This window comes from Numida meleagris, chromosome 13 (assembly GCF_002078875.1).
Source record: "Numida meleagris isolate 19003 breed g44 Domestic line chromosome 13, NumMel1.0, whole genome shotgun sequence".
Classification (NCBI taxonomy): Eukaryota; Metazoa; Chordata; class Aves; order Galliformes; family Numididae; genus Numida; species Numida meleagris.
The window spans coordinates 8,033,183-8,053,725 of record NC_034421.1 but is presented as its reverse complement, the minus strand read 5'-3'; the positions used below and the strand labels follow the sequence as shown (position 1 = coordinate 8,053,725).

General features: G+C 41.5%; 1 long non-coding RNA gene across 2 annotated transcripts in view; it reads right to left on the bottom strand.

Moving 5' to 3' along the window:
* LOC110406024 overlaps positions 1-9,098 on the bottom strand; it is a 162,981-nt gene extending 153,883 nt beyond the window's left edge. Inside the window, exon 1 of one of the 2 annotated variants that reach the window (XR_002443207.1) lies at positions 8,938-9,098. This is a non-coding gene — a long non-coding RNA (uncharacterized LOC110406024). The remainder of the gene's footprint in view (positions 1-8,937) is intronic. The other variant, XR_002443205.1, reaches the window with a different exon arrangement.

The following is a 20,543-nucleotide window of genomic DNA, read 5'->3' as shown; positions in this document are numbered from 1 at the left end:
CATACTTACAAGAGGTGTTAGTCTCACTGTAAAAAAAAAAAAAAGAAAAACTGCTCAAATGACTTGCTGACACACAGCACGCTCAAATGACTTGCTTTAGTTCACAGCAAGTGCAAGTTAAGAGAGGGGAATAAAAGTTCCCTATTCTATAAACAACACTCAAAATGTGAAAAAAATAAAATTGAATAGTCAGTAGAATATCATGTCAAACACACACTTTAAATACACCAGAGACTACATTCCCTCCTTCCTTCATATGATACTGCCAGTGCCTATTTAATCCTGCTCATGGATCTTGACTTCGCTCTTGTTAGAAGCATCACAGGTCTCATTCCAGCATTTAAACATTTGGCTCCTGTTCATCCAAGAGTCAGACCTGCCTGCAGAGACTAGGGATGGTTTCTCCAGGGGTAGCTGTGCCACAGAATGCAGCATCGCCTAGATATCCTCGCACCATCTCAAACAAGCCAGCTACCACACCTGTGCCATCTCACCGTGTCCACACAGCACTCCATTGAAGTTAGTCAGCTAGCTTCTAGGACCAGAGCCAGGATGGCCGTGCCAGCCAGCTCCAGCACCTTTAACAGAGCTGCCCTGGGCAGCACAGACCTACCTTCCCTATCCAAGCTGAGGCTGCCACATGTGGATCAGCACTCCTGAGGATGCCTTCAATTCTCCTCTCCCAAATACTCCCTGATTAACATGTTCGATGGTTCCTCGGCGAATGCTCCCTGACACTACCCAGACACTGCAGTACATAATGCCTTCAGAAGCACATATAAAGTTTTAATGAATGACTAATGAAGTTCACCCTCCATCTATCCCTCTGCAGACCTATTAGCATCCATTAGCATAATGTCAAAACCTCATGGTATGAATGAGATATTAAAATGAATTTGAGGGAAAAGGTGTTGGCAGCTTTTTAGAGATGGTAACCACTGAAGGTCTCACTCAGGTCAGAAGGGCCTGTCCGTACTTCGCTCCCCAGAAGCCAGGGATGAGATTATCAAAACTGTCTTGTGAGTTTGTACAGATGAACTTCCATTCAAATTAATATCTTCTGACAGTTAATCCCAGAGGCTAACTCCAGTAACAGTCTAGAGTTCTAACAATTCACAGTTGTTAGAGAAAAGATCCTAAAGACAGTCCCCGCTGCACACAGCCAACCTTGGGCAAGAACCTGCTGCCCTGCAGTCTGAGCAGCTAAACCGTATCCCAGGGTCCTCCCTGCTCGCTTCTGTCAGAAGAACACACTGATAATATTTCTGTATTCACTGTCAGAAAATAAATTGATACCAAAGAAGTCTCACAGTCTCGTTTCCCTGAACACAGTGGGATCCAGCTGCAGGAGGCTGCTGCTTTGCTCTGTTTCCCAGCTTGACTTTCCTGCCATCACTACTCAGTTTTTGTCTTCTCTCACACTCTCAGGCTCTCTCCCAGTCTTCTGGCTGTCTCCTGATAACACCAACTGTATTTGCAATCGCCTGGAGCAAAGACACTTGCCAGCAGCTACAAATATTCTCCAGCAGATCTGTACACAACCACTGTGACGATGCTGCTAGAAGGGAGAACAAGCCACACCTGGTATGGTAAGGTAAGCGCATATGACTGTGTCTACACTGCAGCACGGGTAGCTTCCCAGTCCTTACCCCCTGCTGCACTGCCTGACTTCAGGCCAGAATGGAAGGCCTGAGGAAGAAGGCAGCCTGAAGAAACAGAGGAAGACAAACAGTGAAGAGCCACAACACAAGATCATGCCCAACGGAGGGCTCAGAATAGCAGCACTGCAATCACTTGTTCCATGAGTAGACAGTTGCACCTGTTCAGAGAGCAGACAGCATTTGTGTGACAAGCTACTCTGGCTGTTGCCTTGGCAGGAGTAATGGAATTCATAGTAAACACTGTCCCAATTATTAAATTTCCTTCTCAATCTTTTGGCCCCTCCCCAACCCCCCCCCCCCTTTTTTTTTAAACACTCCTACAACTCTAAATAAATGCGCACACTTTATTTGCAAATCAAAAAATGCTTCTGGAAGTTAAGCTGCAGGATACATGAACAGCACTAAGCTTCCAAAAGCAAAAGCTCTGGAAGAGGTGCCTGCAATGCTGCCATCAGACCAGGGACAAAAAGTCTGTCCTGGGATGCTTCACACTGCAGCCCCACTCACTTGCCTCTTACATATTCCTTCCCATTTTTTTTTTTTTCCCTTTCCACCAAACCTCTGAGCCAAACACCTTCCATCTCTCTGGAGTTACCAACAGACCTATATACTATGGAAATAAAGGGCAGAAGATGAGAGAAGCTCCACTTCTTTAAGAGGAAAGGGAATGAGACCATTTAGGTTCTCCAAGATCATCTTTGCCTGCAGCAGCAACCTGAAGGTCTCAGCTAGGCTGCGCAGCTGCTGCATTGACAGCAGTAACTTCCATCAGACTCAGCAGCCTCAGGGACTGCACATAGACAAAGTGGTGGGGTGAGGGGAAAGGAAAGGGACAGAAGTCAGCGTAAAGCATGTGTATAGTCAGCGTATGTGCATACTGTGTATCACTGCAGCATAAGTTATTAAACCTATCCTCACCAGCACAAATAGCTGGCAACACGGAGTGCTTGACTATTAGTGTTAATTTACACAGGGTGCAACTCTTAATCAACATTAAGGATGAATACCACATAATAATTTGATCCTCAATTATGCACACTGAAATCACTTAATGCCATCAACTGTGCCTTGGTCATGAAAAGTCTGGCAAAGCACAGCAATTATTTGCTGTGCATTCAATATGTCCAAATCGGATGAGTCAGACAAGTTACAGGAGAGCTCTCCATGACAGGCACTTCAACATCAACCTCCTCCTGTCTGAATCATTCTGACAGTCCCCTTGCAACAGCTGCCCCACTGGTATTATGCAAAATTTGGAATATCTCTGCAGAACAGGAGTAATGTGTTTGTGTTCATACTCTGCAATATTCCATTTGTCATAAAAATCAATAGAAAATTTCAGAAAGGGCATTTCTGTGCTCTGAATGTGCTAATGTGACATTCACCAGGCCAAATCTATCCCCGCAGCAACAACTGCCTTCCTGGAGTTCATGCTGTGCCTGATTCAATGTAAGTGCCCAGTCTTAATCTTTTCCTGCTGCTTGCAACAGAGGAAATTCCACCCTTGCTGCTGCATAGAAGACAGCAGAGAAATTATGCCAGTTCCAGTTCAGATTTGCCATCTCCATTTCAGTCTGTCATTCTCAGCCTCTCCCACAACAACACAGACAAGATCGTCTCGTATGATTCACTCCTCACCACCCTCTCCTTGCGTCTGGCACTGCACTGCTTATTTCCCAGTGGGAGTTTGTTTCTCCCGCTTAGAGCGATCTGCGTTGATGTTATGTCTTACAGCCCCATTCAATTTGCACACCGGAATTTCCATCCTGGCCAAAACATTAGCCACCCACACTTCTGAACGTCAGGGCTTTTCAGGTGTCCCCATCCACTGATGGGCTCTCGGAACACGACAAGGACGTTTGATTTGGTGGGTATGGGCAATTCAGAGAATAAGCTTATTGTAAACCTCATTGCCCCAGATCCTCAGGAGAAGTAAGCTGGCTTCCCATGGAGCTGATGGCTGTACTCCACCCTACTGGCAATCAGGAGGGCATACCCTCTGCTGCAACCCCAAGATGAGTTTGACCACTACTTCCTTCCACTGAGATTGAAGACACTGATCAGACAAAGGATGGTTAGAGAGCTCTGGCCTTTTGCCAGCTGGCTTTAGCCACAGAAAAAGCTTAACTACAGAAGTCATGCAGTCTTCCAAGAGGAACAGGAACTACACATTGTCAGAGATGGAAACAAATCGCTTTCAGAAGGCTCAAATAGAGGCAGTTCAACAGTCACAAGCTAGCGAACGCTAGCAGGGCTGTACTAAGGACTGATCAATACTAACAGAAGTCACAGGCAGTACTTGAGCTAAAAGACAAAAAAAAAAAAACAACCAAAACACCACGCAACCTAAGATCCCTTCAGCAGCCCCTTTCCTTTCCTGGGAGTCCTTCCTGTCCCACTGCAGCTCATCCTCACACACCTCACCAAGGGCTGTCCACCACGTGCTGTCTCTCTACTTGGGCACCCAGCTGCAACCCATGTTCCCCCTCCATCCAGAAGCACATGCTATTCTTCCACCTGGCCAGCACAGCTCAGCAGCTAGATCCCTACGGTCTGACAACATGAAGAGGATGTCCAGCAGTAGTGTCTGCAGCCACCATTAGGTTTAGCAACTTCTGTTGGCAGCACCCCAGGAAATCCCTTTCACCTCCACTGCCATCTAGCTCAGCTTAAGAGAAAATAAAAATCCACAAATGCAAGCACCTGTGAGCAACATTAACTGCAAATTATCCAGCACAGCTTTCCATCTCCAAATGAACCCAGCTTTTTCCTAGCACTCTCCGGATGGACAATGGAATCCTTAAGCACTGCTTTAGAGAATAATGAAGTACACAGGGGCCTGAACTGAAATTAAGGTCAGAGAGCACCAGTTTCAGTTTAAGGAACAATGCAAAAGCCTAAGCTAGGCCTCCACAGACCAGGTTTGTCAGCTGCACCTTCCTCAGTCAGCCACACCAGCGCTGAGCAAACATCACCACTTCCTCCACAGCCAAACACACAGCCAGCTCAAGAGAAGGCAGCAAGGGAGAATATACAGAGCATTCAGATAGGTGTAGTGAAAAATCCTCCTATCTTAGCATCACTGCTATTGAGTTAATGGATTGTTAATATCAAAGCCACCAACAACTAAACCCTAGAAACCAGAGCTCAACAAGAACAACTTGTTCCATCCTTCCAAAAGGCAGATGCACCGTGTAACATCGCACTAGTGCTTCTGTGTTGACTACGCATTACTGAGTGTACAAGGAGTTTCATTACTCTATACTATTGTTAAAGAAAAGCAAAGGGCTTTGTCTTATTGTTGAGATGCTTTTAGAGACCAGATTTATAATTCATCCAAACAAAGCATCAGACTTAAATTCTAGGCAGGTTAATGCCAGCCTGTCACACTCTCGATGAGCGATGCCCTTATCTTGTCCATATAGTTCACATATCACATATAGAGAACTGGAGAGGAAAAACCCTGAGAGATAGAAGAAAATTAAAGAGGAGTAGAATTAAAATGCATTTACAGTCAGGAAAGCAAATAAAAAGTCATATTACTCAACAGCTAAGCTGAAAAAGCAAATTGATTTTTTGGTTCACTGACAGAACAAAAAAAAGAATTGTTTTTACTCAAAGCAGCTTAGTGTTACTTTACCCTTATTTAAATAAAGGTAGAGCTTTTTGAAATTAAAACAAGTCTCTGCAAGTGAAGACTAACGATTGTACTCCTAATGGCCGTTTTTTTTCCTCCCAAACCGCAACAAAAAAAATAAGCCTGCAAGCAGCTTTAGTAAGAGTGGAGCAAACGTTTTCCCTTCATTCTGTCTCAGTAGATCTCGTCTCCCTACACATCCATAGGTGTCTGCCTATCTTTTGCAATTCTTCCTCACGCTGGCATCTCAAAGTTAACATTGCCTGATAGCTCCCCATTCACATTGCCCTGACAGTACCTTGATGCTGAAGAGCAGAGATCACTATTGGATAATCTGTGTTACAAATCTGATGAGAGAACAGGAAGTTAAGCATTACTTACTGACTTGCACACATCAACCCATAACCTTTAGGAAACAAACAAACAGGGAGATTTTATCATTCCCATTCCTGGCCCAATTAGAAATATGTATATATTTGGCTTAAGAAAGAAGGTGAAGCTTTTATAACATTGCAGCAGAAGACTGATGAACAATTTACAGCTGCGGTCATTCATGTATAAGCACAAGCACCTAGCATAGACATTTTGCAGTGACTGTATCTACAAACTAAGGACAAAGTACATCCATACTTTTCAGGGCTCCAGAAGGTGCCTAAGGTTTAGAAATCCATTTTTAAATAAATATTTGTCATAATTTAAGAAGTTTTTGTAAGCTGGAAAATGCCAATTTAGTAACAAAGTTCAGATGTCAAAACTAAGCCGTTACTCTACATTTTAAAATGTGACATTTTTGGAATGACTAACATCAAGCAGATATTTAATTTGAACACGAGCTTAGAGTTTTTCCTTTGATAACTCTGTGTGTTACATAACAGCTATTTCACATAGAAACCATTCAACATCCTTCCAAAGCTGCTATAAATAAAACATTCAAAAAAATCTCTACTCCACTGGCTCTCTCTTTTCTATCGCAATTTGCCTACAGTGTTATTTAATATATATCTTCATTGTACAACAAAACATAAGTGAAGCTCATGTGTTTCTTGTGTTCAATCAGCACTCCCACCTCACAGGAACAAATTCTATTTTCAATAACGTTAATTACTTTTCTTAACAGCCCTCCTCCACTCACAGCCCTCATTTTATGGCATTGCATAGACTTCTGCTAGGGTAACCCGCGACTGTAAGAGAGATTATTGCAGTAAAACTATTTCAAGTTGATTGGTTTATTATCTACTGAAGGATCAGTTCACTTCTTAAAAAGCATGCGTTTATTGAGCACCAGTAACAATCTAATTGTTTTGTATATTTCCAATTAAACCTGTTAGTAGTTCATGTGCATGTCATGGTCTGGGTCTCCTATTCCTCACAAAGAGACCTGCTGGTGGGGAGCGATGTTGCATTGCACCTGACATTATATCTATTACAGCAATAACATATTCCATGCTGTGGCTGATAATTAGTAATGAAAAAAAAAAAGAGCCCCACTTCAACCTACCAAGTTGCTGCTACTGATTTCAGTGCAGCCTGCATTTCCTGCATTGTCTCTTATTAAGGTTACCTTAAATCTGAGTTTCCAGAGTTTGTTTTCACAGCTCCATCCCTGCTCTCATAGATGCTGGCTCAGTACTGAATCTGTCCTCCCCAAGTGGGAGGGAGTTTAGACTGATATAATAGGAACCCAGGAGTATGGGGAGTAGACAGACTTCAGGTCTGACATGACGGCACATCATTTCTCAGGAAAATCAGCTTACCATCTACAAAGAGCTAGCTGTGCATTTTGCAGTCTAAACCATCCAACATCTATTTTTTTCTCAGTGGCAACCAGCTGAAGATAAGCTACAAGCCATCAGCAAAGCTTTCTTCACCCAGCCCCATGTCCAGTGACAACCAATACATTTTGCTTTGTTTCCTTTTACACCATCCGATCAACAGCAGCCAGTATCTGGTCACCAACAGCCAGACCCAAGGCCTTGAGCAGGCTGTTGCACTGTTGAACATTACTTGCATCTGTCTTATTGCATCTCATACTGAAGTCCTCCAATGTGAAAAGCAAGTGTCTTACTACAGTGGTCAATCTAATTTCCAGTTGAAATCAGCAAAAGGCTGTAGCATTTAATGAGAACAATGTCAGGTACTGATGAACACTCCTGACTAGTTCAGTAGACTTAGCAAATGCAGTATTCTTGTTTCCAGATGCATTTTTCATCGTCTTTTCAAGTATGATTAATTCAGAAATATTAAGCATTCTGTATAAGTAAAATGAGCCTCTTAGGGCTGGAGATGTTTATTATTTTAAGTACTTTATGTTGTTAGGCTAATTTTATTTAAATTACTATCCATTGCCTGACACACCCTTAATACATTTCATTGGTATGCCTTCAGGGTTTTGTTTTACCCTAAAATCAACTTTGCTGAAGCAGTATATAAACTCCCTTTCAATTTACCTTCAATTTTACCATTACTAATTCTTCGCAGCTCTTCAGATATAGTGCATCTCTAAGAACAGTAACATGGAGCCACTTTTTTTTTTTTTTTTTCCTAAAAATCAGCTATTCCATTTGAGTTAAAACCACGTAGAGAGGAAGAGCTCACAGCAGCAGCATGCTGGGATTCCCCAGAGCCCACAGCCCAGCCTCCCTCCAGCACAGCTGCACAGGACAGATCATAAGCACCTGCACATTCAGTGGGGGCTGTTGGTTGATCCCAGATTAGGGATGATTCCCACACGCTCCAGAATCCTTCTAAGATTTCAGATATTAAGTAGTGCTGTTAATGGTTCCATTCACAGCCTTGTCATTCTCACATATTTACCTCTTCATTTTGCAAGACACAAATACCACCATCTAGGCAGATGTAAAGTGGTCCATCCCACCTCTTCCATCAAGCAACTGAATTCAGGACAGACAAATCTTAACATCTGCAGTCTTAGCTTTCCAGTAAGCACCACACTTAAAGCTTAAGTTAAAGCCTTGTTATTTAACGTCTACATTCTCTGTTTGCTCCATCAGGTCAGAATCTCTGTCCCCAGATCTCTGCAGTACAGTTGTCCCTATGCCCTGAGGGAGATCATCTTCTCGTGCTTCAATGATACGTCAGCCTTCAGCAGGTCTCCTGGTGGAAAGCACTCAGTGTGCTCATCCATTGCAGTTCAGCTAACTACTTCAGGTAGCAGCAGGAACCCAGGCTGCACCAACCATGGGGAGGCTGCAGTGTGCAAAAACCATATTGCTCAGAAAGGGGATAAGCATAAGCCCTGTACGAGCCACAGCACTGCGAGGACACAGGAAACTTTGCTGCAGCCTTACTGCCTTCAACACATTGCTGGTATAATTAAAGCCTCAATGCACGTCTTGGTTTTCACCATAGACAGTAAAAGACAAAACCAGCACCTCATATGCCAGCCAACTAGTTCATTTACAGCTTTGCTAGAAGCTCTCTACAGAACAGAGTTCAATTCCCTTGAATTCTCTGTCACATACCTCACCATGTTTAAAGTAATAAATATTTGTTGCCAAAAACAATGCCCAGGGAAAAATCACACATATTAGCTGTAAAGATAGGCAGCAACAGATATAGTTGCTTTAAACTCAAGAAAGGTAGCGGTCACAGTCCAGTAATAAAGAAGCAATCACTTACCCCCTTCTGATGATCAGGGCTCACCAAACACTCTAAAGGAGGTAATCCCCAAGCAGAGATGCTTCCTTTGTGGCTGCCGGCCCTTAAATGAGGTTAGGGAGGGGTGGAATTGCTTCCACCTGTGCTCCCTGGGCTGGCTACGCCTCTTCGCCAGGTGTTCAATCACTGCTTCAGGCCGTGACCTAACAGTTCCCATACACTAGCAAAGTTTTAATGTAGAGCAAAAATAACATCAAGAGTAGTTACTAGTTTTTCAGTAACTGTATGATGCTGTAATTGGGATAGATTTGAAGTGGGTTCAGCAAACTCCATTTGAAGAAAAATCAAGATAGTGAATAGTGGTATTCATTATATACAGCCATTAGTAAATATTCTCAACTAACACAGTAACTAGAAAAACAATTCCTAAAAGAAACACTTCAATTTCTCCCATAATTACTGGAAATGAAAACATATTTGGTAATATGAAAATCAATTATTTGTCTGCACTGATAAACTTGCAGCTATGATTTTTTTCTAATTAATGAAACTTTGCTTCAAGAACCAAACTCATTTTATAATTTCTTCACTCAATAGATTAACAAGATCTTATTCCAGAATTCAAGCATTTTTCTGCTAGTAGTGTGTAACTCCACGTATATGGCAATGACTGCACATGCATTTGTAAAGCTGCCAAAGCTTTAAAGACATCATTTATAACTTGCAAATATGTCAGATCTGGAATAAAACTATCTGATGTTATGCCTTGTGGCTTCATTGCGCATCCAGCCCAGTAGCACATTAACAAAGTCACTAAAGACCTCTGAGGACTAAAACGCTGTTCTATCAAGGTTATGGTAATTCAAAGCCACTAGAAAAATCAACAGCATGACACAAACCAACATGAACATGCCTAAGACATTGGTGCTCCACCAACCTCACCTCAGCTCATGCCAGCCAAAATTCCAGCTCAGTAGTAGCAAGCCTGCACTTTGTCCCAACTTAATCCTGTTTGTGCATCAATAAAAAAGAAGTACAATTTATAAAAAGCTACCAGTAGACTACAGGGTGTCTTCTACTCTGCTTCAGTCCTTACTGCTACCTTCATTCAAGAGAGTGAACCAAGCATATTGCAAAATTAATTCCCCGAAGCCCTTTTGATTTGGAATTGTTTTTAAGCCAGCATGTCTTGTATGTGTCTTAAACAGCAAGATAAACTAGCTACAGCATCTTGTGATAACATCACGTACAACAAACACGCTGTCATCTTAAGCCTGAGGATTTCTTTATCTCTGATATGATTTGTATATGTTGTCCTTGCAAGTGTAAATTATCTTCTTTGCGCCATTTTTTTTCCCCTTTGCAACTCTGTTATCATTGCAAGGTCATCACTCTATTATCAGCCACCATTCAGAGAATGCCAGTTGGCCGATAAAGCACCCAATGAAGCCTTCCATCCATCCATCTAAGGATTGTGGAGTGACTGGGAAAGGAATTCTGACATTTGAAAACATAACTCAATGTCAAACTGGCTCACATGCCACAGTAACTCAAACTTGTAGCTCAGATGTGTACTGTACCGTAACTACAGCTTTAGATGTAATCACTGTTTTCATCAGGTAGCTAAGAACTCATTCATTCCATCATGCAAATTTTAATCAAGCATGTCACTGGAACATCAAATCTGGCTAAAAGTAATTTGAAGCAGAGATATTTCAGCTGGTATTTTCAAAGACTCCAAGGAGCTAGACGTACACCTTCAAACAGGACTTTTGTTTTATTTGGAAAACACTGGCCTGCATCCCTAGCTCCAAATGCATGCCTATGCACACAGATCCCTGGTGGCAGTCTCCATGCTGTCATCCCTTAACAGCTGCTCCTTCCAAATGAAGTACATGGAAGCTTAGCTTAAATTTGGAAACCTAGAGCTCAGCCTCTATTGTTTCTTTTACAACAGAGATAAGCTAAACCCCAGGAATAAACTTGAACTTGTTAAATGTGCTAGAAAAACACATACCTGAATTATTATAATACATCACTAATAAGGATTAAAAATATTAATAAAATTACATGCAGACATTTCCGTCAATTGTTGGTATCTTTCCAGCTAATTAATACTTGGCACTGCATAAATACTCAAGACTGTATTTTACTCCATTATATTTGTATAAGACAGCTTCCAGAATCATTTTAGGTAGCTACTAATGAGAAATAATACTTGCCTGAGCAGAGCATTGGACTAAGCTGAGGTTTAACTGCAAACTTAAATTTACCCACAATTTCTAAGAAAATTAATTTCACTCTAGGATTTTGATCCAGTCCCATATCTAGTATGGATGAACAAGCTTCTCCAGATACACGAGCTTTGCCAAACACATCAGTCCTGACCTGTTTGCAAGTTATACCCTATACCTGGGATAAGCCCAAGGAATCTTTCTGTTCTGCATGTTGTGTAAATCTTTCTGGTGCACCTCTCCCTCACAGCAGAAAGGAAGACTTATGTCATTTTTCTTCAACATCTAAATATGAACATGTGTCTTATCTGTAGACCAAACACCACAGTGAGTTTGTCTGGCATGTCCCTCTCTCAGTGGCTGCCATAATAGCCCTTGCTTTGGCACACACATTTTCCAGAAGTGACAAATGGGGCCTATTTAGCTTTGGTCTGGCTGTGTGGAATCATTCATTTGGACAGTCTATAATGCCAGTCTCCAAAATGCCAGCCAGACACTGTAGCAGAGAAGCTAAAAGCCCTTCTACCCATACTAAAACACTGGCATCTCCACAGTGGAGTTCAGATATTCATTTACACTTGTACATAGCAAGTATGCACCCTGCAGTAAATGCACTTAGGACAGCTGCAGAAGTATCTGACCTGTCAGATGGGAATAATTGTCTGCTAACCCTAAATCTTCATCACTCCAGAGCTCTGGGACATTATCAGCTTTACCCAGGAACCAACCAGTTCCCATTTAGGATTTAATCTGATCTTTTCCCAGTTACATTGCAAGTTATCTATTTGCGTTATCAAAAAAGTGAAATGAACCATCTTCAGGGCTCTACTAAATTCACACTACACAAAAGAGGGGTAACTTCAACTCCTGTCTTATAGCAACAGGTATTTACTGTAACAGTAGGATTTCTGAAAGAAACATTATGTTTCAGCTGATGATTTTCTCTTTTCCACTGAAAATTAAACCATAATACTTAGGTCACATTGTCCTTAGTGGCCAGTCAAGATGCACTGGCTTTACTGCAGCAAATGCCAAAGCAATCTTCCATGCTGTAAGAGAACAACCATTCCTTTGCAAAGTAATAAAACTTTTCAATATCCTCCCTAGGACAACAGGAATTTTCTGCTCCCGCCAAGTCTGGAGGATGACAGAACTAGACAGGCTATCATCACACTGTCAGAAATTCTTCAAGCTGCTTTCTGCTGCTACTACGTCAGCCCAGTTTTCAATAACCACAGCTCACCCTGTTCCCTGCCAAAGTCTTCCCCTGCTGGAACACAGTCACTGCCGACTGGCAGGACTGCTTCAAGGAGAAAGACTTTGCTGTATGTCTGAAGTGTATTTTTTCTCCTCCCTCAAAGAGCAAATGCCATTTAGTGACAGTTCCCTGTCAGCTAGGTATGACTGGCAGGTTGCTTGTATTTCTTTTGAGAAGCGGACTTGCAAATACCCACTTAAAACTTCTAAGAAAGCACAAGCCAAAAGTCTTAGCAGTTCTTCAAGAGGACAACTTGAGGTTAACTGCTCCATTAACATGCAATTGTAAAATAGATTTACATAAATACAAAGTGCTTTGATTTTAAGCAGCATTCTTTCTCCTCAAATCATTCCATGGCAGTGTTGTGACCTTATTCAAGCACCCTTTGAACTAACAGTTTAAGAAATCTTTCAAGTTTCCAGATTGTGCTGGTAGAGCCCTCCCAGCAGAACACACGATATATACCAGTCAGACTTCTATGTACATCAATGTCAGTTTTATATATGCCAGGCCTTTATTATTTACCACAGCCAGGCTTTTCCTCATAGACTGTGTTTTCCTATTGCCTTCTTGGGAAGCAAGAAGATGCCACCCTCATTTTCCACCTCCCACCCAGGCAGGTTACATGAGTTATCTCAGTGGAGATCTTGCTTATATTTCACTTGAAATCAAAGCCAAGGGTGCACAGAGCATGCTTTGCACAGCACTCGCACACAGAGCCCTTGCAGGGACTTTCTCAATGCAGGTGTTCACCCTGCGTCAACATTTGTAAAAGAAAGAAGAGGAAAACAGAAAACAAACAAACAAACAAAACAAACAAACAAACCTACCATATGGACAGCTTGTCTCAAAATTCAGGAGATAAGGCCCCAACCTAGCAAGCTACATCCTTGCAAGTATTTCTTATTCACATAACAATCCCCAGTGAACTCAGCAAAAGAGCAAAGCGATCTGTTAGCCAAGCGTCTGCACCCTGTCAGGATACACCAAATGCTGCAGTGTATCAGCCTATACGTGTATCTCTGAACAAATGTGAATATTTCCAGCTTTGAACACAGTTTTAGGAACAGTATAAGAAAATAATAAACAACACCCCTCCTTGCAAAACTTGAAAGATCTCTACATGCTTTTACTGATCTACACCCTTCTACAAATGGTGGAAGATGCATTCTCCCCAAGGACAGCTGTGGCACCTGAGTGCCTCTCCACCGTCTTGTTGGGAGCAGAAATCCACACACAAGAGTGCAGAAATCTTTGGGAAAACCCGCTTTCACAAGGAAAAATTCAAGTATTCAAAAACTTGTCACTGCCGCCAACCACACCTACAGATCTACTACCTCTCCCTACAAAACCTTCTTTGCTATTAATCAGACTGGAACTTGGGACAAAAAACAAAAAACAACAGGTTATCATTCTGAAATTATGACCTTCCTCACAGGGATCAGACATACCTTAGCTCAGCCTGGGCATTCCACACAACACATCACCTCTGGAGCTGAGGTAATGCTGGCAGCCATCTTGTTGACCCACAACCACTCTGAGGTAATGCCGGCAGACCATCTTCTTGACCCACAGCCACACTGAGGTAATGCCGGCAGACCATCTTCTTGACCCACAGCCACTCTGAGGTAATGCTGGCAGACCACCTTATTGACTCACAGCCACACTGAGATAACGCCAGCTGACCATCTTCTTGACCCACAGACTCGCTGAGTTAATGCCAGCAGCCATCTTGTTGACCCACAGCCATGCTGAGGTAATGCCAGCAGCCATCTTGAATCCCCACAACTACACTAAAGGAAGAACCCAAAACATCAATTTGTAGCAGCTTAATGGCTGCTGCTAATAGTTCAAGGTTCTGTTACAGGACTGAGGAGGAGCATCTAGATGCAGACAGACTCCTAGAGCACTGGAGGAAGGTGGCTCAACCACTGTAGGCACGGGGCCCACTGGTGCCCCCTGCAGGCAGCTGCCCTCACCCAGTCCCAGGCAGCTCTGCAGACTGCAAGGCACAAAACCAGTGTGGTACCCATTGCAGCAGAGCTCCAAGGAGGAGCTCCAGATTTGCAGGTTTATCATTATTTTTTTTCTCTCTCTCTCTCTTTTTTTTTTTTTTTTTAAGTATTACAAAGATATCTTGCTTTATGCTAATGATGGAAGACTAATGACTGCAGTGTTCAAGTTACTTTAAAATTTCTCAGCAAAAGGAACAGTATCCAACATCATGAGACTAAATGCAGGGAATATAATCTGTGTCTCTATGTTTGACTCCCAGTAAGCCCGCCTCCCTTTCTTTTAAGCCATCACCACCACCTACTTCCTCAGATTATAAAAAGAATGAAAACAATATCCTGATGAATTTTCAAAATTGAAGTAGTATATGTTTTAGGGCACTTCTCCAGGAGACATAACTCCATTTTCTTTTCCTCTCCCTGGCTCTAATTCTAAATCCTATTCCTATTATTTTTGGTTATACTGTTTGCTTGATCCATATGTACACAAGTAGGAAAAATTCTGACCACGTTCTGAATAATGAAATCTTACCATCTCACTTCTGTAAAAGCTCCCTGGCTGGATCAGTGAGGAAGGAGTCAATGGTTTCCCAAACCTGTCAAGTCAATGTTCCTCCTGAACTGATGCACACTGATTTTATACCCAAGAGAACTATTCTTCGATAGGAAGCAAATTGCATTCTCCATTAGGATAAATTTCCAGACTAAAGAATGTGTCTAATTTTAATTTGCTACACAGAGATAATTGACTTTATACTGAAATTGCAGTCATTTAATATTTATCATATTCAGACTGACAAGCAACCTGAGAAGTAGAAATTACTGTCCTCAGGTTTTATTTATGAGGTTATTTTTACTTACTAAAAACAAGTCAGAAAACAATTTGGCCCATTCCCAGGACACAGACACAGTCACATCCCAAAGACTGCTTCATACATGACATGCCACAAAATCACATCAAAGATTCCACGTTCCTAAGTCAGCACTGAATCAAGTGTATCTGCAGAGATACCATAGTATAGCTTGCCTTCCATGTTCATACCTGTTTAACCATGGTGCTGTGATGGTCAGCCCTATGCTACCATCCCTTATTTTTTTATTCATGTTTTTCCTGTGGTGTGTTCAACACTGCAGCAGCTAATTCACAGTCCCATTCTCCCTCTCTCCTAGCTTCATGTTTAAAACACCTTCTTAAGATGCCAAGATCCCTTTACCAACTGTAGCAGGGAGGAGTGATCTGAATCTGAATGACTTCCTACCCTTCAAACCAGTGCTTCAAATAGCAAAGGTGGGACTGGATGTAAAGGAGCAGAAAATATTTCAGGGAAAAACTGAGAAAGGAGTTATTTATGTCCTAACCTAGAAAAGGAAGGAAAATAAATCCAAGCCTCCAACCCATTTTTGAAAACTGGAAGACTCTTTCCTTACCTGGCTGAAGCAGTGAATTTCTGCAGCAAGAGAAGCTTATTTTGCATGGTGGCAGGCATACATGAAGGACGTCTCTAGCTACCAGCAATGCCAGGTGTATCACATATCCACCTGAATTTCTCAGATTAAACAACTGGCCTGCATAAACATGAGCTTTCAAGAAAAGGTTTGGCTCTCTGCAGAACATTCTGCATGTTCCGACTGGAGTCATTTGAAAACACAATTCCTTTTCAGGAGAAACACCTGGCAATTTGAGATTTCTTTCTGTTACCAAATGAAATGGAAGGAGACAAAAAAAGACATAAAAGTCCAGGAACATGAAATTTCCAGAATTTTTGGAGGCAAATACAAACCTGCATTTATTAAATGAAAAGTTCTTGTTCCATTTTTTATTTTTACCATTACTGTATGAAATTTACTTTAGATGATACAGCAAGAAACATGATGATACAGAAGAAAAAAAGGACTCTGTATGCTGCTTTATTTCCAATCTTTTAAAATGTGTTATTAAAACCAACACTTCCTCACAAATTTAATCTGTCACTTTTTTTTTATTCTTCTTGCCCATGTTAACCTGCGTATTTAGCTCCCATAGATAAAAAAGATTGTGATTACATGCCATAAAGTATTTTCATCTTGAATATAAATGGAAGTAACCTTTCCAAACAGAATATATTAACATATGCTGGAGAATCCATTGATTATTCTGAGACCTCTTTCTTTCAGCCTTTAATCACTAAAGCCATCATTTCAGAGTCAGTTTTACAAATGGCAAAAGAACCAATAGCTCTCATGAGAATGTCTTTTTTTCTTCTCCTCAATCCCGGCAAGGTCTCATAAATGTGCCATCTTCTAGTAATTTTTTTTTTTTTTTTAAAGCAGAAATGTCATCCCATTCCCTAAAATGATAAACAAACCTGATTCTTCAGAATACTATTAAGTTCCTTGCGAATTAAATAATCCTCATCTTATAGTATGCAAATGGATTCTCCCTATTTTATCTTATTCTTTCAAACAGAAGGAAATCAGAAAAAAAACAGAAACTGAGAAACATTTCCAGGCAAGAGTTGCAAGACCTTGACAAAAATGGAGAAACAACTCTGTTGTTCTTCTCCTCGTAAGATATTAAGAACGAAGCTGATATACTACACCTTAAAAAGGACTCAAATAAGGAGAAAATATTTAATATCTACTTTAAGGAAATACGTTTTCACATACTCAGGAGACCTGTATCATCCTGGTCTTTGAAAAAGTAGCTATCTCTGTTCCATCTTACATCAATATAAGTTCAAGCTCCTTCCTCTAGGACAAATTGCAAAACTAAGGATTTCAGTGCTTTATGTGCTTTCTTTCAGTCCCTTTTTCCCAGCTTCCTGAAGCACCACGCCATCTTCTTGAAGGTACTTCTAAAGGCTTTGTCCCTCAGGAGTGTAAGTGATGAGGAGCACAGATACTCTAACAGGGAACAGCTACACAGGAGTGGGCACTGCAAAGCTCAGTGGCAGCAGTGTAGGTCTCAACTGCTTTGGATCTCAGTGGCCATCATACAGACTATTAACCTGAACTTCCAATCATCTTTCATCTGTCCAAACCCTTTAGATTGTAAAGCCTTTAGGCAGGGGCATTTCATTATAGAATAGCTAGAATGAATAGTATTAGAGCTTCCGCTTGGCTTTCAGAATGCCTTCACACTTCAGCTAGTAAATAACAATGTGGAACAATGCCCATGCCATTTAGCACTAAAATGTCTCAGATTTCCAACACGCGCTTGACAGACAAAGACTGAAAATTTCCTCGCTGTTGACAAAATCTTGTTCTGAAATGTGGTCATATCACGGAGTTTGGAAGCTGGGATTGTTAAGTACCTTGCAGATGTGGAGCAAGTGAATAGAGGACGTCCTTAGGGGGTTAAGAATGGATGAAACGACCTGCTGGCTGTCAGTTGTACATTCTGACATTTAATCTAACTATTAAAAAAATATTATAGCAAATAAGATTAGCGCAACATGAGGAATTAGAATTTATTCAGTGAGATTTCTTAAGCAAAGAATGATTTTACATGCAGTTCTTGGTTATAACCTCCAGAACTAGAGTTGGACTTTGGGTAGCTGAGAGAACAGAAGCTGGAAAACCACTTGAAACAAGGGAGATCAGAGAAGTTCTGCAGAATTGTAAGCAAATTCACAGAGGAGGTGGTCTCTGGTTCACATCTCTACTGTCTCTAACAAAATGAATCTGATGAGAAAGGAAGATGAAAGACAACGATGAAATTAGGCTCTTCTGCAAAAACATAGTTGGTGAACTGTCTTAACAGTTGAGCATAAAACATGCTATAGAAAAGACAGGCATTAAATGACTCCGTTTGAAGGATAATTCTGCACTGGGGACACAGGATCAGCAGCTGAGAAGTGCTAAAAGAATTTTGTTCTAAGCACTTCATTTGAGAAAATGAAACTATCCAATTCTGGGCTCCCCAGTACAAAAAAGACAGTGATCTCCTGGAAAGAATCCAGTGGAGGGCCATGAAGATGATAAAAGGCCTGGAGCACCCCTCTTATGAGGAATGGCTCAGTGACCTGGGTCTGTTCAGCCTTGAGAAAAGAAGATTGAGAGAGGATCTGATTAATGTCTATAAACATCTAAGGTACAGGAGACAAAGGGATGAGGCCAGACTCTTTTCAGCAGTGTGTGGCAATAAGACGAGGAGAAACAGCCACAAACTAAAGCATAGGAAGTTCCACACAAACATGCGTAAGAACTTCTCCATGGTGAAGGTGACGGAGCACTGGAACAGGCTGCCCAGGGGGTTGTGGAGTCTCCTTCTCTGGAGATGTTCAAGACCTGCCTGGACGCTGAGCTGTGCAACCTGGTCTAGGGAGCCTGCTTTGGCGGGGGGGGGTTTGGACTCGATGATCTCTAGAGGTCCCTTCCAGCCCCTACAATTCTGTGATTCTGTGAAATGTTTGGAGCATAAGTGCTTCTTGCTCTGGTCAGTCCTGCCATTTCTGTGCCCCACACAAGCTGTCAACCTCTGGGAACAACATCTGGGGAAAGCTGGAGTTGCTGAGTTTCACAGCCTCCTGATGGTATTCCAGGGGAAGGAAGGCTGCATACTAACAGTGCTGTTGCTACAGCTGCCCAGGTTGATTTGGAAATAACCATCTCACATCAGTGCTGATCTCCTCATGGACAGATTATTAATCAAAACTAGGTTAGCCAAGGAATTTTATCTCCATTTGTGCCAGGTGCTAACACTTGTCCCTCTGGACCCCACTCCAGCTTTGTGCAGGTCAAAGAGCGCAGTTCCCTTTGAATCACCCCTGACATTACTCAGTGCTCAGCATCCCAGTGTTTGCACTGAGACTCCATTGTTCCTCAGCATCTCTGTGGGTAGGCTCTATGATGGTCTGAACAATAACCTCATTGCCCAGCTTTATCCAATGCTGCATCAGAAATGCATGGAAGAGAACCCAGCAGCTCAAGGGCACACAAGTGTCTGTAGTCAGGACATACTGAAGTTTTCAGGGTTTTCAGAGTTAAGAATCACACAAAATGTAATCAATGCAAGTCATCTGCCCCAGTTTGCCCTGCATAATAGAACAAACACTAACTACTATTGCATATTCTTATAAAATCACGTTCTTTAAATTGATTTAATACTGGGAAGCTTCCTGCTTCCCCCCCAGCAACAGAGCATAGTACAGAAGAAGTTTGATTTGGAACAGAAATCTGTGTTTGTATAGATCAAGGCAGAGGTATTATTTCCTATATAAAAATTAATGAATGCAATAATTACAGACAGCATTCACTACCAGAAAGAACACAGGCTCATTGACCTAGCAGTAAGCTCAAGCAGGGCTTTATGTATGCAGTTTTTCGCCAATTAGTTTAATGGAGAAAAGAAATGTTGCACAGCACAATGAGGAATAAAAGCTAAACAGGTAAAATATGTTTGTGCCCTCTGTCTTTAGTCTCCTGTGCTACTTCCTTTCCCTGTTTACTCTGTTGATATTTAAATGGCTGAAGACTATAAAAAAAGAGGTCTTCTAATTGTGTAGGTCATCTTTTTTTTTTTTTTTTTTAATCAAAAAACGGAGCTTTTCCAGTATTTTGCCTTTTTTTTTTTTTTATCCCCTGTAGAAGATCTGTCTGCACAGCTGAAGCGCAACAGAAGCACACCAAAAGACTGAAGCCTTATTTATACACAAGTTCCCAGTTGAGTCTGGACCCATACAACAAGCATTTTGCTGGGGTATGGCATCTGTTTTCTGGAGACATCACACTTGTAGCTAGGGAATGGAAGTTTTGACTACCCAATGCCCTTGTAGCAAAGGATGCAGGAAAAACAGAAGCTCAATTACAAAGCGGCCATCTGTTCTACATATTTAAGACACAGCAGGATGAGCTGGTACCAGGTTTTGAAGATCAGGAGCAGAGAATTTCATTTCAGAATGCATATTAAATTCTAGTCTTAACTGTTTACTTAGGTACCTGAAAATGCACATAGATGTTTATTAGATATATTCAAAAGCATTTAATTATTAATTTTTTACTCAAAACCTGTGAAATTGCTTGCCTAAATCCTCTCAGAAATTCCATCTTTTAGGCACTGAAACATCTCTAAGCGTTGGCCTTCAGCGCTCCAGGAAGCCTAGTTGCAGAGAAAGATAACAGCTCTTATTTTAAGGAAGATTA